The sequence below is a fragment of the Pongo pygmaeus genome, chromosome 3 (genome assembly GCF_028885625.2).
Source record: "Pongo pygmaeus isolate AG05252 chromosome 3, NHGRI_mPonPyg2-v2.0_pri, whole genome shotgun sequence".
Lineage (NCBI taxonomy): Eukaryota > Metazoa > Chordata > Mammalia > Primates > Hominidae > Pongo > Pongo pygmaeus.
The window spans coordinates 55,937,153-55,954,790 of NC_072376.2; the positions used below are offsets into that span (position 1 = coordinate 55,937,153).

At 32.1% G+C, this 17,638-nt stretch overlaps 1 protein-coding gene across 23 annotated transcripts in view; it reads right to left on the reverse strand.

Annotated features, from left to right (window-relative positions):
• ADGRL3 (adhesion G protein-coupled receptor L3) overlaps nt 1-17,638 on the reverse strand; it is an 849,533-nt gene that overhangs the window by 669,217 nt on the left and 162,678 nt on the right. For 21 of the 23 annotated variants that reach the window (XM_063663660.1, XM_054484631.2, XM_063663656.1 and 18 more), the window contains one exon: nt 3,605-3,670. The exons of the other annotated variants lie outside the window; for them this stretch is intronic. The gene's annotated coding sequence lies outside the window, so the exon portion shown is untranslated. The remainder of the gene's footprint in view (nt 1-3,604; nt 3,671-17,638) is intronic. 23 annotated transcript variants of the gene reach the window in all.

A 17,638-nucleotide genomic window follows, 5' to 3' on the forward strand; every position in this document is an offset into this window, starting at 1 on the left:
CATTCATATGTTGCAGAGACTGAATTCATTATATATAAAATAGATATCAATAAACCAGCCTTGAAAAAATACAATCTAGCAAATATAAATTGACACATGTTGGAAATGCATACATTTTGTCCAAATGAAGACTGAATTTCTCATATTATATAATCCATTCTAATACTTATTTTTTCTGATTAAGTCAGTGTTTTCTATGTCATCTTCTAAAAACATTTGCTGATAAAGTAATACATTTTTATTTATTGCCATATTTTTCTCATGTGATTTCAGCCATTTTTACCATAGCAGAAAGAGCTACACTTTCTCTAATGACTTTATTCCTTCCCTGCAAGAAATCTCAAATGAGGCTTCTAAAGATTTATCATAAAGTTTAGTAAAAATTTGTAAATTGCTAGATTGACCATGAGTATAAACCCTGCTGAACAAACCCAGAAGTTTTACATGTATGTTCCAGATGTTAATTTATTACAAATCTTACTATTTATTTTGCTGTGTACTATCATTAACTTATACCTCAAAACAAAATATATTCTTAGGACAAGTTTAATCACTTAGAATTTAAGAGTCAAATCCATATTTCATAGTCTTCTTGATTATTTTAAGTTTTTGGTTAGCTCCTTAATAAATCTGAGTAGTGTTTACGTTATATAATGTAACTGAAAAATAACCTATAATAGAAGTAGGGGAAATATCAGCTGCCATTTTCTTAATGTTGCCTTGGTCATGTATTAGTAAAATAATCTTCATTTTTCCAATTTTGACGTTAGGGCTACATAAAAGCAATTTGCTAGATGTAAGGACTAGTTGAGTTAAAAATGATAGTAATTCCATAAATGCACTTAACCAAATACATGCAACATGAGTACAGTAAAATACCCTTTCAAACAACCACCACCATCAAAATCCCAACGAGGAGCCACTTGACATCCAATAGGATAGCTGTAATCGAAATGACAGATAATAACAACTTTTAGCAAGGATACAGCAAAATTGAAACACTCACACAGTTCTAGTGGAAATGTAAAATGGTGCAGCCACTTTGGAAAACAATTTGGAAGTTCCTAAGAAAGCTAAACATACAGTTAACATGTGACCCAGGAAATTCAACCCTAGGTGTATATCCAAGAGAAATAAATACATACACCTACACAAAAACTTGTACAGAAATCTCCAAAGTAAAGTTATTCATAAGAGCTTAAACATTTTAAAAAGTCCATCAACTAAAAAATGGACAAACAAAATGTGGTGTATATCCATATAATGGAATATCATTCAGCCATAAAAGAAATGAAGTAATGATTCATGTTACAACAAGGGTGAAACTTGCAAACATTATACTAACTGAAAAAGACAGACACAAAAGGCCAAACATATGATTCTATTTATGTGGTAGACCCTCAGTGATAGTATGTTAGTGGTTTCCAGAGGGTGGGGCAACAGTGGAATGAAAAGTAACTGCTAATGGATACAAGGTTTCCTTTTGGGGAAATAAAAATATTCTGCAAGTAGAGAGCAGTGATAGCTGCACAACTTTGTGAATATAGTTAAAAAAAACAGTGAATTGTATACTTTGAAATGGTAAATTTATGGTACATGAATTATATCTCAATTAAAATATTAGAAAACAAACCTGCCTAACATTTAACGGGGCAACAATCCCTATGATTTCTCTATAAACTTCATATTTGGGACCTGTGGCAGTCATTAAATTAAATATTATTTCGCCGTAATGCTTTCTGATTTTTCATAAAGAAAATAAATATGAGGAGATGTTCTGAAATTTTATTCCAACATCCCCCTGAATACTTTTGAACATTCCAGGGGCATCTAGAATAGAAAATTAAGCTTTTGTGAGGCAAACATGATACATCACGGACTGTTTCAAGCCAACTTCGCCTGACTCCTCTCCTAACATTGTCTTACCACATATGTAATCCTTCAGCCACAGTGGAAACAGCAATCCTTCAATGGCCATCCCTTGCTCTTTCACAAACTAGTGTGTGGGCCTGGAATGTATAACCTCACCTTCCCTGTCACAACAACTCCTCCGTGAATTTCACAGCTTCTCTGAAGGTTTCGGCGCCTCCAGCAGAAGTGAACTGCTCCCACCTTTCTTTCTTCAGCAGTCTGTCAGGAACTCTCAAAATGTGCACAATAGTATCTGCAGTACTTCATCTTTCTCACTAGTTTTTAATATGTCCACAGCAAACATATCTAAGTTTGTTTGGATTAATTTTTATAAAAAGGATGATTGCATGAGCGTGTTTTATTTATTTCACCAACATTAAGTACCAAATAAACTATTACATATTCAACTTTGTAAAAGAATGTCTGCCAAGTTTAGTTGTTAATGTATAAATAAGCTAATAAATATAAATGAAAGAATCACATCTATTCTGAAAGAAGGAAATAATATTAATTGTTTGCAAATGTGACTGAGTGTGAAGAAGAAAACACTGACAAGAAATTCCAAATGAAAGAGATTCAATCATATCTCTTCTGTAAAACAGGAACAACTTTGCTTGCATATGGAAATAAATAAGGGGAAGAAAACAATGACAAAGAAATTAAAGCAAAAATATTTAAAAGACAAAACATCAACTGGAAAACGTAGTGCATAGAAAGGCAAGTGCAATATTTTTAAAGTTTTAAGTCACTCTTTACTCTTAAAGCTCAGAAAAAAGTACGGAATATTTGAAAATAGATGATAGCAATTAAAGTACATATCAATTATGTCAATAATTCAAAATGAAATGAACTTAAATCATTTTAATATGAAGAACAATAAGAAAGTTGATATTTCAAATATTAGGCTCTGTATTTATAATAATGTACATGCTAAACTTTACAAAGTAACTTTACAGGAATTACTTTCAGTGACTTCAAGAAAAGAGGAAATTCTTATTGAACTGTTGATTGATTAATATGCGGGCCTGTTTTGCCTTCTATGATTTTCTGGGGAAGATGTAAATATGGATATTGACTTAAAGTTACACTGCTTGAAATGTTTTATACTGGACTTCATAAATATATTTCTGATAAATAACAACGTAATTTTTTAAAGTAATTTGCTTAATATTAAACATCGTGTTGCTACCAAAAGAATATCTTTTATTACCTAATATTTATATTCAACATTATGAATATGTAATTGAAAACTTAATGAATTAAAGAAAAATGACTTTAACACATTGTGTTAGTGTACATGTAGCAACTGAAAAAAAACTCAATATGGTTATTCTACATTAGTTAAGAAAGTAATAAAACATATGTGCCTTTCTGAAAAGGTGGAGACCTACTAAAACTGTTATTTTTAGCTCATTTATTTTTCATATAGCTGGAGTATATTTCCTCACAACAGCAATATTTTTAATTAGATAACTTATAATTTGTTCACAAGAAATACGATTTTTGGAAAATGTATAACAAGAAATGGCAATTTATTTTCCAAAAATATGTAAAATTCCATTTTAGTAACACATTACAAATATGCTGATGTTTCAATACGATAAAGACTCATAAAACAATATATTAACTTGAATGTAAACATTTTTAAATAAATTTTGAAATTATATGGTTGGCAATAATAACTACTAATTACCTTAATTTGCTCTTCAATTGCTAAAAATCCATGTTTTTTTCCTCCGATTTACCAAATTAAACATTTCTGAAAAAAAAGAAAAAAATATTTAATTTGATGATGAGAAAAATTAAATCTTCTGTTTTATGGTTACAGTTGTAGAACTTTTTGAATATTTCTTGTTGGTTGTCAAGTCTATTATTTCCCACAATGCCTGAGGTCTCACAGCAGAACTATGGTATGTAGGGGAAATTTAGGATGCAGATGACACATCTTCCTAGACTATCTAATTTATTATAATGTTTACTGGGAAAATTGATGGATTTGGTAGCTACAGATTTCTTTTCCTAATTAAAAGAATATAACAGTTTTTAATATAAATTTTGCTATTTCCAAGAAATGTCCCTATTTCTTGCCACAGGCTCTTCTAGCTAAGATACTGGGATTAGTCTTATCACTTTTGCCATTAGGTAACAGGCATACAAAACAAATTGAGAAGCACCTTAGCACATTTAATCGTACACATATACATACACGCACCCTTATTTATGTATACAGACACAAATACTGTAATCTATTTATTCACAATAATCTAAATAAATTTGGATTTAAAAAATAGAAATAAACAAAAATGTAAGTTTAGTTAAATGAAAGATTTATAGAGGCATTTGAGTTTTTATTTTCTTTAAATTCCCATAATTTTTTTATTTTATTAAACAAATAATAAAACAGACTTTTTACACCCAGAAAATAGTATTATCCTTCAAAGTATTTTCTTTAGATATTTAATATTTTCTAATGGTTTTGCAACTGGCCATATCAATTTTTGAATGTTCTAGTATGTCTATTTAAAGAGCTTTACACAAAGCTCTTTAGTTTTAGTTACTAGTTTTAGTGACTACACAAAGAGCTTTACACAAAGCTCTTTGTATTAGTTAATTATTATTATATTTAGTATTTATTTATGCTATTAGTGGTAGTATGCAATCAGGAGGTTAAGTAACTATATATATGCTAAACAGCGACAAAATCCATTATCTATTCTAGAATTTTGCCCCCAAATGGATAAAGAATGAGATACAGGACAGAAAGTCAATAGCATAAAATTAAAGTTGAGCTCTACTTTACCAAATCACTATTGATTAAAATAAGATATACTATGATATAAAATGAAAACAAATTAGTGAAAGCTATTCACTAATAAAAGCATAATATTTTGTTCAGGGACTTAAAAAATATTAAAGCAATGAAACTCACTGTATCTTTTGGAGTGAGTGTCCACTTGTATTTGCCCAATTAGTGAGGTTTTTGTACCACAAGAACAATTCAAGTTCATACTTGAATACCACACTCGACTGCTTGGGCAGGAAAAACAAATTTTTAATCAACTGCTTAAATTTCACTGGATGATCATTCTAGCATGCTCTCTCAATAATTATTGGTCGTCACTTTTTTCCCTGGTTTTTGAAGAATTGACGTATCGCATCTTCAAATGTTCTACGTATCTAAACAATCATGGGTTGTTCTCTACAGGTTTACCTACAATACTATCACCTTTAAGATCTTTTACTTTTTTCCCTCCCATCTGGGAAATACATTCTGACATCCAAGCATGACTAATTTCACAAAGTTCTCCCTGATACTACCAAACCCACTCCACCACAGATAAAACCAGTCTTATCTTCCCTGACACTCCTATACCTCTTTGTACATTTCTCTATTTTGCTGAAAGCTACACTATAATATGAATTGCTAGAGAACAGAGACTGTGGCTTCTTCAATCTGTATCACCCCTCTCTAAGCAACCAAACACCTAACAGCGCCATGAAATGCTGACTGGGTAAACAAAACATTTCCATTTCTTAATTACACACACACACACACACACACACACACACACACACACACACAAACTTGTTTATTGGAAACTGTCTGTATTGGCTGCACATAAATTGAGACCAAAAACAAAAGTACACTATTATATGTGTCTTTGAATTTCTTTGTATAGCTACCTTTATAGATTCTTTTTCTTTTTGTAGGTAAGGACAGAGAATCTTCCATTTACACTTTGGCTATTCAACATCTCAATGCCTCTCTCAATTACAGCCACTTATGACACTTGAGAGTCAGCAGACAGCTCCAACCAAGGACAAGCTTACATAGAGCCACTTAGCCTGCTAATGAGAAGGCAACCAGGTGTGAGGGAAAACACTAGAAAGAAAAAGGCGAGCAGGAGGGTGAAGAAAATAGAAAAGAAAACTGCAAGAAGGGCAGGAAAAGGTATTATATCAAATGATACTGTTCTATCAGTAAAAAGTAATAAGACTGAATTTCTTTTGTAATTAATAAACTTGATCTAAAAGGGATCTTTTAAAAGGAGCTACTAGAAATATTGTTTTGAGCAATGTGATTATTTAGGAACAAAGCACTGAGGAAAGACAAAAAAATGTAATTTATTTTGGATAAAAATAAATGCCTGCAAATATATGTTCATAGCTTCATTACTTTATAGTTCCATATGGTTCAAAAGCAACATAAAAAGCAATGCACCAGAAATTATTGCAACTCACTCTAGGTCTTGAGAATTAGATGGAAATGTTTTGAGTTCGAGTACTAAATTGCTTTAATTAAAAATTAAAAGTTAAATTAATTTCTGCTTTAAATCAAACTTTGTAAACCAATCACATATATAAGATCTCCAAAATGGAAAATAAAATAAAAATGACATTCAATTCATCAATTACAAAAAAACTGGAATACATGATAAATATGAATGTTCAAGGTACATTTTCTAATCCTAAAATAGAAAGTTTAAAAAGTAGAGAAACTTCATTGATTAATCAAATATTTACTCAATGCCAGGCACTGCTCTAGTTGGTATGAATTCAGGAGTGAACTGAACAGATGAAAATAGCACTCACAGAGCTAACCTCTGCATTCCAGTTGTGGAGCAGTAAGTGAAAGAAAGAGCTAGATACATACACATACACACACACACACACACACAAACACACACACAGAAAATGTGAGTCTGTGTCTACACATATACATATACATACACACATTTTTACATATTTATAAAATATATTACTATATTATTATGTGTAATAGATATATGTATAAATCATTTACATACATTTTCTATTTATATGTAAAAGTCTTCCTTTTTTGGCAGGTTAAATTAAATTCATATTTAACCTTTAAAACAATTCTCTGAGGTTGGTATGGATATTAGTGGCAAGGCCAGAATTTGAATGCAAAAAAGCCAAATTCAGACTCTACATCCTCAAGCCTTTCAAATAACATACTGATTATTACTGCGTATGTTTCTTACCGGGATGTTTATAACGAAAGACAGAAAATAAACTTCCCAAAATCAATATTTTAGAAAATGATCCTCTCAGAATTTCATGACACTGATTACTGTTAGAAGATACTTTCACATTTTGGTATTAAAATAAGATTCCAGGAATCCCATTATAAATTAATGTGGAATTAAGATGGAAAATATGTTATTTTCTCAGTCCAAGTGACATTAATTCCAATATTATGTGGCATCACCTACTGAACTATCCAGTCAGGGTTCATGAGTCAATGAAGAAGTGACATGAACAAGCATGTTTTTAAAAGACTATTCTGTTGTCAGTTAATAGATGGCTTTCAGCCTAAGATGACAGTGATATTTTTTAAAAAGGTCAGCGATAATTGAGGCTTAAAAAACAATACAATGAGTTAGAGAAATTTTTATGTTGGAATATCTTTTTGTCTACAAGAGTTAATCCTTAAATCATTCTTAGAACTAGACAAACAGTTACATATTAGGTATTAGTAATATAATTTTATTAATTGTAAAAAGAAGTATATCACTTTCATATCCATCATTTCAATTTTTTTGGATGTTGAATAGGAAAATGTGAGTCAATGATCTGAAAATAGACATAATTATCACATTTACGAGTCCACCTCCACACTTTCAACTAGGCCTTCAAATGTTATCTTTTTACTTATGATGGTCAAATCCTTTTTCCAACTACCCCTTTCAGGTCTCACCAGACTAGTCTATGGGTGATTTTCAAATATCTTCTACTTTGATTTCTTATTGATAAGCATCATTTTGTGCCACCTCTCTCTAGACAGTGTTCAGATTGTTTTTTCATCTCTATTTCCAATATCATAATCCTCATCACTGTGTAAAATAGACAGAAAATAAATTTTCACCCTATTTTACAGATTAGAAAGCTATAAATCACAAATATTACCATGGTTATCACATAAATATTTTAAAGGCAAAAGTGCAAGACAGTTTGTACTTAGTTCAACCGCCTGCCACTAATCTTGTCTCACTGGTCTACACACCTCAATAGTACCTCTCAGAACACCATTCAATCCCCTCTCAAATCTGCCTTGCAAATGGTTCCCAGAACAACCTAAGACTTCATTTTTCTCATGATGATTTTCTGCTCAATAATCCACAAAAGCACTGTTTTATTTTTCACAGAGTCTGGTTTTCAAGAATTTATAAAGGATGAACACAATTTTTGTATTACAAACACCACTTTTTGACACCACTCTACTCCAAATAGAATTTCCATAACAGTGAGCTTGGGTTGCTGACTGGCACCTTAGACTAGATTATTCTGAATAGAGTGGCTTGTCAGCTAATGCAATCCCCCGTACACTTGTTCAAAGTTTTAAATACTGTGCTGAAGTCTCATCTTCCCAAAAAATTAGTCTCAACTGTTTTTGTACAAATTCACCTCTAAATGCTTGGTAAACTTTAAATCAGTAGTACAAAGTTTAGTCCTAAATGCACCCATATTTTCTACCTATTAGCCTATGGCCCCAAGAAAGACTACTCCATTATATAAAGTATCTAGGGGTGGAACTTTGAGAATGGCTAAATAAGTAGGCTGGCAAATAGTCTCCACAAAAATCAATGATAAAACTGGACAAAATTGCCAAAAACAACTGTTTCAGGACTATAGAAATTAACCAGTCATTTAACAAATTAGGAAATGTTTATCAAGAAAAACTACTGGACTTCTGGTAAGAACAATGGGGGTCCTATGTCATTTTGCTTGGGAATTTTCCTCTCTCTCTCCCATCCCCAAATAGGCTTAATGTGAGATCAGAAAACAAATCTTAGTAAATATAAAAGGATGAAAAATCATATAAATTGTGTTGTCTAACCAAAACAGAATTAAATTAGAAATAAAAAGAAAAATAGATTTGGGAAATCCCTAAATATTTGAAAGTTTTAACATTTCTATATATCCCAAGGGTCAAAGACGAAATCGCAAAAGAAATTAGAAAATATTTTAATTAAATGGAAGCAAAAGCACACCATAACAAAATTTATGGGATGCAGTGAAAGCAGTACTCAAAGGCAAATTTATAGCTTTAAAAGCCTACATTAGAAAAGCAGGAAGATCTCAAATCAATAATCAAAGCTTCTACCTTAAACAAAGAGAAAAAGAAGAGTGGGCTAAATGCAAAGTAAGCAAAAAAAGAGGGAATAAAGGAAAGAATAGGGGAATAAAGGAAAGAAGCTGTAAACTTTACCAGAAGACCAATGTTAAAATGACTACTAATTCTTTAAAATCCCACTTATTATTTATTTATGCTATGAAAAAAAAATCCTTTAACTTCTCTATCTGGTAGCATTTTCATTTTTAACATGACAAATAGATGAAATTACTCTTAAGCTTCCTCCTCCTTGAAAAACATATAATTGATTTTTTGGTAATACTCAACATATCTATAAAGGATATAAAAATGTACAACAAAAAGGAAACTCACAGGTTATTATTAGGGAAAAAATGCAGAAAATCCAGAGAATGATCCTCAAACCTTAGCCAATATATTAGCCAACAATTTTGCTTATAGAAGGCTGAGTTTCATACATTTTGTTTATATAAACACTAAAATACATTATAATTGATGCAAGGAAGGGAAGAAATACATTGTGGTGACTGTCAGTTTGCCTGTCCGCATATATAAGGTAGGGTAGGATAGGACAGGATAGGAGGATGGGATAGGATATGATACTCTACCATTCCGTACCATTCCCTACCATACCATACCATAGGATATGATAGGGAAGGTAAAGGCAAAAGAAGGGAACAGAAGAACCCATGCTGAGGTGTCTTCTATATACCCAGCCATTGTGGTAACAGCTAGGAATAGGGCAGTATAAACAGATACAGATACAGTTCTTGCCCTCAGAGAAGAGATTTTATTAACATTAAAACCAAGGATTAGGTCTTTTCTCTATTTCCTTTAGTGCAGAGAATTATTCTTTCTCAAGTATCAAAAGCTACCCAAAGCTCCCACAGCTTCCATAGTCACAATCAATTCTTTCTTCACGTTTAGCTGAGGATTGACTCACAGATGCTTCAACTTACTGCTAGTATCTAAGGAACTATGTAGCCATTGTCCTATGACATAATAAAGGAGAAAACAAGACCTGCTGTGAATAACCCACCCTCAGGAAGAGTTCTAGCATTCTGCTGTAGATAGGAAAATAAGAAGCTTCTTATGAAGGGAGAAAAGATGGTAAAATACACAGCAGATGTGACTGATTGAGGCTTGAACAGACATCTAGAAAAGGATTCAGTACAAAATGGAAATTCCATATGGGCAAGATGGACTAATGACCTGGGGCAGGGGGTTTCCTGCTCTCCTTTAAACACTTCTGCATTACAAGTAGTCAGCAGCCCATGTCTGTAACCCTAGGGAGACTTGGTGGGCTTCCAGGAAGATATTTCCTCAGCAACGCCTGCTCCTTTCTTTCTCTGCTTAAGAAATAGCTTTCAAATTATCAATGTTAAAAAATATATATTTAATTTACCCTCTGTTTTTATCCCTCAAAAATGGCTATGTTATGACTATAATTACACATGACAAGTGGTATTTGCATACTAATCATGGTTTCCAACTTCTATAATGGAATTATTAAGCTTCTCTCATTTATAATAAAATGTGACTACCCTCTATACTTTTAAGTGGTAATTTTCTAGTAGAACATGCTGAAATCTACCCTGCAGTTTATATCATGAAATAATAATTGTTAAACAGTACATACATTTACATATTCTATGACAAAACAGTTCAAAACAATTGGAAGTTTGCTTTGCAGGTAATGAAAATATAACAATTTATATTTAAGTACTTAAGTTTTGGGAAGAAGGGGATTACAAAGATCAATGTTCATTTGTTCAACTTCAGTAGGAATATAGTATATTTTAATAATAAATATTGTTCAAAATACAAGGGAGTCAAGTCAGGAAAGAAAACATTTGTTCTCAGAACTCCTGTTAAAATGAGAAACTACCACTCACAAAGCAAATAGGTAATTTTCAATATATACCTGCAATTAAGTGACACTGATTGCTACTGCTTCTTCAAATATGAATTCTAAACTCATGTATTTTTTTCTAAGATGAATATACAAAGAGAACATATAGACACCTTGGTCTTTACAGGAGCTGTATTTTGGAAAGATTGCATATTAATTAATTCACTTTGAATGTCTTGGAGATACTTAACCGTTTACAGAAGCTCTATACTAAAACATTTTGAAATGTGTTGCAAAATAATCAGCTTTCAACATATATATTATTTAAGCAGTCTACCATTGCTCCATCTCCTTTCCTTTCACACTGGTTAAACATACCAAAATCTAACCTGAAATATGCATGCTGGGACAGCGTAAGTCAGAGTAACTTAGGGAGTACACTTGATGATTCATATGATAATTATCTCAGGGTTATGGATGTAGGAAATCTTGTCCCGGTTTATGTCCAAAATTTGAGCAAGAAATTTAAAATTTCATTCAAGCTTAAAATTTCATTAAAGCAGAAATGCTCTACTTAAAAAAAAATCCTTTTCTTTAAACATTTATTTATCCTGTCTTTAACTCTCCAGTTTTTAGTTCACAAAACTGTACCTTCTCTTCATGGTAAATTTAGATAAATAAATTTAGAGTTTAATCTTGAACTATTAAATACAAGGAAAAATAGCCTAAGAACAAGTTATTGTGCCAACACATGCTACCAAATACCTTCTACAGACTCATGATAGATTTTTTTTTAAGAGTTACCAAATTTTTGTAAACTTAAGCAGTTTCTGAATGTCAGTTCCAGAAAAAATGATGTTTACGTCACATACCTAGAAGGCCAAATTGTCAGGTGATACGAATCTCACGAAAATCCAATACGCCAGAATCCTTACTGTTTTACTAAACACAAGAACCTGGCATCTAATGAAGTGTTCTCAGAGGTTTACAATAGTTTGGATTGCCAAGCCAGACACTGAATCTCAGATGAGCTTTTTCCAAAAATCCTCATTCCTCTGGTCATTAAAAAAAATCAATAAATGTATTCTAACTAAAGTTTAAAAAGCTTCTGAGAAGTGACCTCTGCCAAAGTGTTTTGGGAACATTCCAACTGTGCAGGGGGCAGAATGTGGGATCAAAAAGCAGAAAGAAGGAAATAAAGAAATGCTTCTGCACAAGTGAAAAAAAAAATCTGGCTGGAGGTCTGAAAGGGATTAACTTACATATCAAATATCAGATTTCCATTGCATTGCCATTCTGCTTTCTCCTTTTTTCTCTGCCCCCTTCCCACATCGCCTGTAGTTCATCGCATGAAGCTTTATTTCTCACTTTGTCTAAGATTTCAAGCAGAAAATCTTCAGTACTGAGGTCTTAAAAATGTGCTTTATGTTCCACAGTAATAGTCCCTTATCTGAGACTCCAGCATCTGGAAATCAAACCAACGTAACTTACAAGCCTGAATCAGAAAACGTGTTTGTGAAAAAAAAAGGCACACTGCACTAAAATTCAACTCAACTTCATGGAGAGGCCCTCAATCAAGACCTACTTATTCTTTCTTTCCTATACAGAGTTCTAACAAACAGAAATCAGAAGAAGCAAAAGCAGGGTATTGACAAACTGACATCCAGAAGAAATACCTAAAGCTCTGAGGAAAACAGAAAAAACTTTGGAAATAGTTTCACTATTCAAATGCAAACATCTTCAGTGGACACTAGAATAGGAGGGATATTTGCCTCAACTTTTCAGAAATTTTTTTCTACCCAAAGAATTCCCCCCACACCCACCCAAACAAGATCCTAGATAACTGAAGTTTTACACATACATGATTCAAGCTAGTCATAATAAGGTTAGGTAATACTGGTATTATAGATAAGCAAAAGTTAACCTCCTTGATGAAGTTCAAAGGATTTGTGTATGTGTGGGTATTTTACTCTGCCTTTTGAGGACATTACTTTTAAGTATTTATATTTTATGTCTATATGTTATAGACATAAAAAGAAGAGTATATAAATCTACGTTTTAAGTTATTTAGATATTGCATGCCTATTGCGGGAAAATTCATATCATCCTTTCAAATAAGGTTCACTAAAATTTTTTTAACCTGTTGGCTTTTTGTAGGAAAAAGTTAATGCATCCATAGACCTTTTTAAAAATAATGGATGTTGCACACAGCTAGCAACACAACTCTTTAAAAAGTAAAAAAGTCTATTAAAGTGAAATAATATTTTTCAGAATAACAAAAGTCAAAGAACAGCAAACTATGAAAATGATTTACCGAATTAAAGTATTGCATTATTTTTAAATTTAATTAATGCTGAATTTAATTTCCATTGTTACTAAATGTAATCAATTCTTTTTGAAGTATGCATTCAAGAGATATAAAGGAAATGCTAATAACAAAAATTTTAACATTTTAACATTTTTTCTACTTTCCCCCTTAACAATGAAAGTTAAATTCTCAAATTCATATGGGATAAATATGCAAACAGTTTTATGTATACCTATAAGTGAAAAATTGTTATGTCTCTTATTTCTTTAGGATACTATTTCAAATTATATGCTTATTATAATTTTAAGAATAGCATGCTGTGGTTATTACAATAAAAAATCAAGAGCAAAGATGAACTAGGTATTTTTGAAAAAGCAAAAAAGAAGAGTTTTAAAAAACTTGTCTGAAATCATTTTTGTACATCCCAAATATGCTATTTTCTTCTAATGTTTGGCAAAATTCCTAATAGGCAGCAGTTTTTAATATTTTAATATTTCAATGTGCTACTTTAACTTTTATTTCTATTAAAATGGATGACAAATTAAATTACATAAAAGGCAAACTTTTATATATTTAGATTTCAAAAGAACATTGTTTACAATCATTTTCATTCAATAATCAAGCTAACAAACAAAGAAAGAGCCACACTAAACCTAAAGTGGGGCTAGCTAACTGCGCTACAAAACTGAGTTAAATATTGTTCCTACTACCAGGACATTCACAGTCAATTGTAAACTTTCTTAACAGTACACAACAGTCTTGGTTTGACTATTTAATTATCAACATTAGGTATACGAATAACAGTAAAAATAACAAAGCAACAGCAATAATAAGCTTAAAAGGTCAACTAACTTAATCGGAACACAATTTAGATCATAATCCAGACAAACTGTTAATAAGCACAATGGAATACAAAAGCAAATTTACTAAAAAATATTACCTAAATATTAAATAGCAAATAAAAATAAAATATCTGTCTCTACTTCACTGCAGTCAAAGACAGTCAAATGCAAGTTGATCCAATTAAGCCAATTTAGGATCCACAACTACTTAAAAGCATAAGCTATATACTAAGTGATGAAGGCAAAATGGATTTGGTCCAAATCTGCTTTATTTGCTTAGATGCTATTTATTACAGCTATATTTTATTACACAGTAGTAAAAAATTACAATGCAACATCCTGTTATTTCCTACAGGGAAAAGTGATACAGATGCACTATTAAACATCAGCACACGCATCAGGATGTCAGGCTACACTCCACTTGTGCCTTTATAATGTGTCAATAGACATTGATGTTTATGCAGCTGATGGTAAAGCCAGCCAAATTACTGCCACTTAAATGTTCCATAAAATCATGGCTTTATAGAAATCTAGAACCTTTTCAGCACCTCTGGTGGCTGTATACATATTGGAAAGAGAATGCTTATTTTAAAAGAAAGCAAGTAATGACCATTATTTCTTTAAAAAAAAAATACTTAAATGCCTTAAATTTTCCCTAAAACTAATCTACTATTTTCAAGGAAAGGATCTAGCATATCACAGAATACCTAAACATTTATCTTTGCCAAACAAAATTATAGGTAAGTTGTGAACTCTAGTTCAGAACAGTTCTAAAAAAATAATTTGTTGAGAAATAATGCTTCACAAGAGAATTAAGATTATAGCTTTTCCAAACCCCATAAATATCTTTCCTCCTTTCATCATTATTTGCTTCAATTTACATTCCTCATGTGTTGAAAATGTTGCAGGTATTATATAGAATTCTAACTATACAAATAGAAATTCTCATTTTTTTCTGTTATTTGAAAGTGAGAGAGAGATAAGAAGAAAAATTCGTTTTTCAATTAATAGTTGCCAATTCTAAAGATACTAACTGGTGATCTACAGTGCTATATGCTTTATGCAGGAAAATATTCAGAGATTCCCCTGCAGAGATTCAGGTGTTCTAAAATTTGTTTTTCCTCTTGAAGCTGAAGCAATTTTAAATTCGCTGCCATGGGGCATACCCCCAGCCTCAGCAGATACCGAAGATGAGATTTCCTAGTATCCAACAGCACTGCTGCAAACTATATCTAGGCCTCCTGAAAACACAGAGTAAGTGAGGCATCAAGGCAGATACCTTTCCCTTGCCTCCAATATATGAATGATCTAATTCTTTCTGAGATAGTTTAGCCCAAATGCTCTTGAACATCAAGAGCCTCTGTTAGCTGGGAGTGTGTTCTATGCCTTTTGCACTGGCCAAGATATTGGTCCCCTTAGCAGTCTCAGTAGAGCAAAAGAAAACTACATTATATGTTTTAGAACAATCAGTTAAACTTCTGAGTGGTAAATTGTATTCAATTTTTTTGTAATTTTTTGTGATCTCCCGGTCAAATAAAGTCAATAACAACAATTTCAGTTTTTAAAAATCTTCCTATTTAGAGAACCAACTTTGGCTAACGAGATGTCTGGGCAGTATGTATCTGCATTACAGTCGTAATGTCATAACCATTTTCTATGACTTGGGCATAATGATATTAGCTTATAATACTTATCTTCCATTCCCTTCTCCAGATAAGCATTTTTTTCTGTCTTTTAGAGAATATCCTAGTATTTAATGATCCCTCTAGAAATTCAACCTCAGGCTAAGTAAGGTTTGTCACAATTGTTAGAACTTTTAAGAACACGAGCACAGAATTATTATTTATCATATCTATTAAAATATCATACCACGGTCATTCAAAAGTTGACATTGAATGACATTAACGTTCAGGTACTATTGAAGAGAAAAGACCTCCACAAACAACATTACAGTAACCATTGCTATTATTACTGAATTTTGGTGATGATTATTGTCTCTCAAATGCTCTGTCTTCATCTCTAACTCCAACCTGTTTGCACATATGGTGACTCACATTTAGAATGTCCTTCTCTAATTCTCCATCCATGTTAATGGCTTCATTTACTTATTCATTCATTTATCTTACAATGGTTATTCTAAACCTGCTGTTTGCTAGACAGTGTGCTATTTCGTGTGCTCCAAAAATAAATAACTGCTTAATGCCCTTTGGAAGAAAGTTGTATAAATAAATATTTTAAAAACGTAAGGTCAATGTTTTGTTTAAAAAAAAAATGAAAGCAGTGAAGAAGTACAATAGGTTTTTAAGCAAAACAAACCAAATCCTCAATACAGTGATACCATTAATCTTTATAAATCATGACATATATTGCCCATATACTCATATTTCATGGTTTTTAAAATTATTATTATTATTATTATTATTTGAGATGAGTCTCACTCTGTCACTAGGCTGGAGTGCAGTGGTGTGATCTTGGCTCACTGCAATCTCTCTGCCTGCCAGGTTCAAGCGATTCCCCTGCCTCAGCCTCCCGAGCAGCTGGGACTACAGTTGTGCACCACCACACCCGGCTAATTTTTTTTTTATTTTAGTAGAAACGGGGTTTCACCATGTTGGCCAGGATGATCTCGATCTCTTGACCTTGTGATCTGCCCGGCTCGGCCTCCCAAAGTGCTGAGATTACAGCTGCGCCTGGCCTATTTCATGTTTTATTGATCATTCACTATGATAAACCCAGAGGACGGCATATATTATTTATTATTTGACCACACCCACCAATTATTTATCACAGTTTATATATATGACATATAAAATATATATGCATAACAGTAAACAACCCAAAAGGTGCATGCTCTGGACACAGGCTGCTTGATTACAAATTCTACCTGTTACATTAGCTGCATGAACTTACTTAAACTATTTTTGCCTCAATTTACTCATCTGTAAAATGGGGACTATGAGATACCTTAAAGCGTTAGTGAAAAGATTTAAAAAATAATCCAAGTAAACTATCCAGAACTATCTCTAGCACACAATTGGCACAAAACATGTTCAGCTAGTCAGGCCTTAAATGCTAACTTGATGCTTCATACGCATATCCTTTTTGAAATCCTAATTTATAGAGTAAATAACATTATCGCCATTTAACAGATGATGAATCTGTAGTTCAGGGAAGTTAACATTTTCTTAACATGAGAGAATTTCTAAATGGCACAGCCACAAAGCAACATATATCTACAATACTCAAAAAGGAGAGAAATAAGCATCATACATATATTAGGTTGGGCATCATAACCTACGTATTTACAACTCTAGCCATTTCAAAAGAAGCAAGTGAGTGTCACTACCAGATAAAAATATAGCAGAGTAAATGAAGAACAAACTCTGTCAAATATTAAAAAATCCAAAAAAAAAAAATTACCAGCTTTTACTTCAATTAATTGGAGCTTTAGTAAGGAAGACTGTAATTACAACTGAAAATTCCACCCATAGCAGTAGGAAGGTAGGACATCTCTAGGAGCACTGTGGGCTTTCATTATATTACAGTAATCTCCCTGAAACTAACATTAGGACAAATGCTACTCATATCCAACATATTGCTTAAATAGA